Source organism: Oryzias latipes, chromosome 12 (assembly GCF_053564925.1).
Source record: "Oryzias latipes strain Hd-rR chromosome 12, Olatipes_Hd-rR_3.1".
NCBI lineage: Eukaryota > Metazoa > Chordata > Actinopteri > Beloniformes > Adrianichthyidae > Oryzias > Oryzias latipes.
Window position 1 is genome coordinate 22,008,360 of NC_136248.1, and position 6,000 is coordinate 22,014,359.

The 6,000-nt window shown below is 38.8% G+C and overlaps 1 protein-coding gene across 1 annotated transcript in view; it reads right to left on the reverse strand.

Moving 5' to 3' along the window:
• The window catches only part of brinp1 (bone morphogenetic protein/retinoic acid inducible neural-specific 1), a 143,014-nt gene extending 137,369 nt beyond the window's left edge, over positions 1-5,645 (reverse strand). The window contains exon 1 of the mRNA XM_023960391.2: positions 5,163-5,645. The gene's annotated coding sequence lies outside the window, so the exon portion shown is untranslated. The remainder of the gene's footprint in view (positions 1-5,162) is intronic.
• Between the last annotated feature and the right edge of the window lie 355 nt (positions 5,646-6,000).

Consider the following 6,000-nt stretch of genomic DNA (forward strand, 5'->3'; position numbering starts at 1 on the left):
ACCCTGACTAACCAGCATCGAAGTGGTCAATGGTCAACCAACTTGACTGTTCAGCTTTTCTTTTTCAACTGTAGGTTGTTCATTTCCTTCCAAATAAGAGGTTACTGTACATCCAGAAAAACGCAGGCATGTAACCCACTTCTTATGAGTTCCCAACCACACAAAAAAAACATTTTTTTTCTTTTTTAAAGTATAATTAGAGGGTACCTAAGACATACCAGTAGGGAGTGCTTTACAGTTAGTTTGTTCAAGCAAGATGGGAAAAGATTAAAAACCTTCTCTGGAAGAGATATAATTAAAATTTCACAGGCCGATTGGTTTCCTATGAGTGTGTGTCTTTTTTTTTTTGCGCAGACAGTAAATCGACTCGTTGAAAATGTGAAATTGATTTTTTTTGTTGTTCTTGTTTCTTGTTTATAAACAATAACACATGGCTGCAAGGTCAACAACTTCAAAACCAGAAGATCCCGATTCTTCTTTGGACATAGAGAAAGGAACTAAAAAAAAAAAAAAAGAAGCCAAACCAATGCAGAAGCAGAAGGGTAATTTTGTCCCAATTATAATTTAAATCAATTATTTAATAGAGTGCTTTCATCTACAATAAATGGAGTCATAAAAAGTTCACTTCATCTGCTTTTTAAGATGGCTATAATCTTAAAAGATTCCAGCATTGATATCCCTCCTGTGGACACTTGCTAAGAAAGCTGATTTAAAGTTGCATTTGCCATTTTAAAACTTATTTTTAAGTCCTTGGGCTTTTAAAGTCAGATTCCAATCATCTTTGATCTATTGTCAGCATTCCTACTCATGTTCAAATTATGATTATGCAATTTTTAGCCAACATCAAAAAACCTCTCGTTTTTTAGGATGTAGTTCCTGCAGAGCAGGTGTAGTTCATTAGAAATGAACCTTTGAGTTGTTGGTTGGTTGTTGGAGGGGAGTAAGCCTGCCCACTTCCCATCATCCATCTGTTTATGTGCTTTCCCAGTAGCTTACTGTCCCTCTCAACCCTAACCTAACATTACAGGTGAAAATATAAATGGCGAGCATTATCTGAGTTGTTTAGGCGTACAGTTCTGAGCCAGATGCCAGGTCGGACGAAGAAAACAAAGGTGTACATGGATTAGTTGTCGACAAGTGGATGGATCAGAATAAAGCGGAAAGGTTGTGGGCCATCAACTGTATCACCTACATCACTGCTACAAGCTTTTTCCAGCAGCATTTTTTTCTTCTGCTTCTGTTTCGCCACTATTTGAATAGAGATATACATAGAAGGGGCCTAAATTCTCTTTGTTTATGTCTTCCATCAGGAAAAAAAATGCTACGAGAACATATTAAAAACACCAAAGAAACAATTTTCATCGAAGTGGGTCTGTAAGTTATCCTCAACATCTGTGATTCTTTACCTTATAAGAAACTGTCTGAAGTTTATTTAATTTGCACTTTACTTCACCATTTATCACATCTGCATCAGAAATTTTCACAGGGAAGAGTCTATGGCTTTTAACCATAATTCAAGTTTCTAAAAGCTCCAGAAAATTAAAAAAAAATGTTAATATAAGCGCATAAGTTATACAAAAAAGTAGTTTTTTTAAATTGTGTTTCTCTTTTACATTTCCACTACAATTTTCCATACAGTTCTTCACTCTAAGAGGGGTTTTAGTACAGGCTTATTTCATGTGAGATAATGAAGCTATGGAACCACAAATGTCTACACATTTTCCAAGAAACAAAAGGGTCCATTTATATAAAAAAAAAAGCAGTGAAACTAGTTATTTCTCTGTCATATAAAAGCCGAAAGATATTTTACCTGTACAAAGCTTTACATTTTTGAACAGAATATCTCAGAAACTAATTCCAGACAGCATTCTGTATGTAAGATTATATTGCTGCAGGGAACATTGAGGCAACAGTGAAGCAAATAAAGTTAAAGGCTCCATGTGTGTAATTGTCGACCAGTGCAGACCTCTGCAAATCATAACATCAGTGTGTTTCAGCAATATTATATATATATATATATATATATATATATATATATATATATATACATTTATACCTGCTGTCCCCTTGCCAGTGGAGACCAAGCCAATGCCAGGTGAGATAAATAGTTGCTTTCTTGATGTGAGTTATCATTGTATAATGCCTACTAAATGAGTTTCTCAGTGGTGCGAGGTGATGGAGACTGATTTTAACATCATTTTTTATCCTGTGGCTTTCATTTAGCAGCTACTGACTAGTCGTTAATGGCTTATTTGCATGCACCGCTGATTAAAATCTCTGTTTCTTGTATCAATTTTCCTATATCTTCGTAGTTTATCATTTTAGTAAACAAAATAGAAAACGACAGCTGCATTTTAGAAAAAGCAAGACGCTAATGTGCGTAAAGTGCATTAAGTCAAGGTAAACTGATTTAAGACACAAATTCAGAACATTACTTCTTTTAACATGCCATGAATTTCTGCAACATTTGCAGTCACACTCCAAACCACAACAAATTAGAATGTTAAAGGCCGAAGATAAAGTCTGCAAAAAAAAAAAAAAGTTTCATATTTGCTAAGTTAAACCTTAAAAAAAACTTAAATGCAGAGATTTTTCTTCATTTTGTCAAAAAAAAAAGTACTCACGATCAAATGTGCAGACTGGAGTCTCTTAGTGTGCATAAAAAAATATGCAGGATGGAAGAAACCCTAGATAAGCTGCACTGTTTGGTCAGGGAGGAGTGTGAATTTAATTCATAAATAGATAATATCTGTAAAAGTATCAGCTATGTTGTGATCTTAATCCTGTTTGGTGCAGACTTTAGAGACTTCATCTTGCACAAAGTGAAAGTTGCTTTAAAAAATAAATTATTTGTTTGGGTTTTTTAGAGGGTCGACCAAGTTTGGGTGATTATTTTCTTTCAAATCATCAATAACAACCCAAATAATTTAAAAAGCACTCTTGATATGAATGATTCTATGGCAAGAATGTAGTAAATCACTTTCCAGCCTTTTGAGTGTTGGCCACGTGCAGGGAATTGTTTTCGTACATCCCACTCTACAAGCATTTTTTGACCTGTGCGGTCGTATTCGAGTGGCAGCAGCAGCACAGGGGTCAGCCGGGCTCAAACAGAGGTCAACTGAATCAGTCGCCCCTCCAAAATACTGTGAGCTTGCCAGTCTTGGTCAGATTTTGTCATGTGTCATTATGTGACCTCCCCTCTTTGTTTGCTGCTAATAAAAACAGATTTCTTTCCATTCCTCTCGGGAGGGAGCCGTCTGCCCACTGCAGCTGCAGCCAGCACTCGCATAAAATGCAAAAAAAAAAAAAAAAAGGCAAAACAATGCCGTGCCAGCACGACAATACAAAGACGCACAGAGAGGCAGACAGGGAGTTCTGCCAGTACAAGACTAGCACTGTTCTCAGTACACCACAAAGTTTGATAATGCCATCCTTATTTGTGCCCAAGGGTGATGTGACTGTGTACAGGCTGAATGCATGAATTTTGACATATTTTCCAGACAATGCTTTTTCATACTCCTCTAAGCCACTGCTACATTGTCTAGAGGCAATTCATATGTAAGCTTTACTGCCAAAGACTGTGAAAGGACCTCTGCTGCTGCCTGTCCCCCCTCCTTTCAGTACTTGGAAGCGTGATCAACACTGGGTCATCTAAAGCCATGACACAAATATAGCCTTAAGCTATTGCTGGCATTTTCATTTTGGAAATGTGATTTAGAATGCTTTCCTTTTTTGAAATGATTACATGTTGCCAGCATTTCAGCACTTCTGGATAAGGCAGCTTTTCTTCTGCAATTTCCGCCGTCAGTGCAATTTTGCGCGGCACACATGCAAAGAGGAGAGCAGGACAAGAGCAAGTTGACATGCTGTTAATGTTTGAAACAAAAAGGACGCTGATAAAAGGTTTAGAAATAAATCAAACTGGGATTACAAATCTTTGAAAAAAAAAGTAAAATACAGAGGTTACAATTTTTTTACTTGAATTTTCATCAATTTTAGCTTAGTAACATTTGCATCTATGATTATTTCTGAAAGTATTAAAGAGTACAACATTTGATGGATTAGTGGGGACGCTCAACTCTAGAGGTGGTGTCTCAAAGGAGCCAGCTTCATTCTCAGAATAGGCCAATGAATAGGTAAATGACAGTTGGATGTTAAAGAGAAACCGGAGGAAAAAAGAAAAAAAAAGTTGCTGAGGCTTGTGATACAATTACAGAGGAGTGATTTGAACTGAAGCTGCTCCTCTAATTTCCTCGTTGGTGCCAGTATCACAGTTATCTTGCCCACAGCCACATAATGACACCTGGTGTAAAAGAGCATGAGCTCCCCTCGCTGTAAGTCCGGGGAACAGCAATTGGCAACTTGAGAGAATGGCAACTTTGCCTCACTGGTGACACATGCACGCGCACATACAAGCAACTAACCCCCTCCCATATGAGAGCCTGATACAGGACGGGCTCAGCCAAGGAAGTAAGTCAGGACAAAATGTCAGAATAACAACAATTATTATAAATACTGAAAAAAATAACCACCTGTGTTCATAAACAGAGGAGGCTGACACTCACTAGCATGAATGCATTTTCAGGAGGAAGTGATGATCATATATTTTAGAGACTATCCAGCTGCAGAATGTGACTGCAGGGCAGCGAATACTGCTCAGATGGTCGCCTTTGTAATTCATTTTTAGTTGCTCCACTCCCCCCCCCCCCCCCATCCTTGCAGCATCACCTCGGTGAGATGCTGCTTCAATCATGACACCAAAACTCATTTGCATGATGATTTCTTTTTTTTTTTTTTTTTTTTTTTTTTTTTTTGAGAGGGGGGTTGATGAGGGGTTCCTTTGCCTATAAGTCTCGAAAGTGCATTTGAAATAGCCCGACTGCGCCTCGTCGACATTCAGTCCGGGAGGAGCTTGACAGGACCGGTCTTGTGCGGCGATTATTTAAAAGGTAGCTTCACCATAAGGATGGAGGGGCAAAAAGGGGGTTAAGGAGAACGCAGCTATCCTGGAAAGGACACCACCGTAACATGCTGACCACGCAAAATCGCCATAACTGAGCCACAATACCCCAACCGCGTAGAATAATGAAACAAAAAATCCCCAAACATGCGTAATCCCGTCATATTGCGCCGGGTCCAAGTCGGTCCAAGCGCGCACTTACCTAAAACTGACTCTCTCCTCTTAGCTGTATTTGTGCTCCGAGATGTGTTAGTTCTCTGGCCAACAACTTCTGCTGGAGCGTACGTATCCAGTGCTCATGCTGGTGGCTCAGGCGGTAATGTTGGATTGCGGATGGTTTGGCAATCCTTCTCATGCTCAAGAGAAAAAAATCCTGCCTTTCTGTGCGGTGTCGGGCATTGGCGCGAAGAGGAATAAAGTGATGAAGTCCGCTTGGAGGGCAAGGAGAAGAGGGAGCCGTGGAAGGTAGATTTATGTTTCAAACTGTTCTCTCCTCTTTTTTTACCCTTTTTTAAATCTCAGTGTAAGAGCTGTTTGCGGATGGATGGAGAGCTGCTGGGTGGAAATCTAGGAAGGGAGGCTGGGATGCACACAGACTGAGGGCGAGAAAGGGGAGGTACGAAGAATACAGTATCGTATTGTAGAGGACGGTCATGTCAGACAGTACAGGGTGGGTCTTGAGACTGACTCAGGAGGAGAACATTGCCCCCCCCCCCCCCCCCCCCGCTAATGTGTCCTGATGAGAAGTCAGGGCTTTCGGATTTCGTCTCCTCTGAAAAAAATAAAAGTTGCATTTTAATGGCTTGTTGTAAAAGAAAAAAAAATCAAAATCAAAGTCTTTTATAACAATAGTCAGGATGACTCACGATAAAAAAAATATTTTTAGGTACTTTTGAGCGTGTAAGTTCAAAAATAATCAAATATGAGTTCAAATAATGTATTTAAGAAAAAAAAACAAGGGATGTTCTTTTTTCTTCATGTATAAACAGTGTTTATTATTACTATTATTATTTTTATTACTACTATTGTTTCGAAATTTA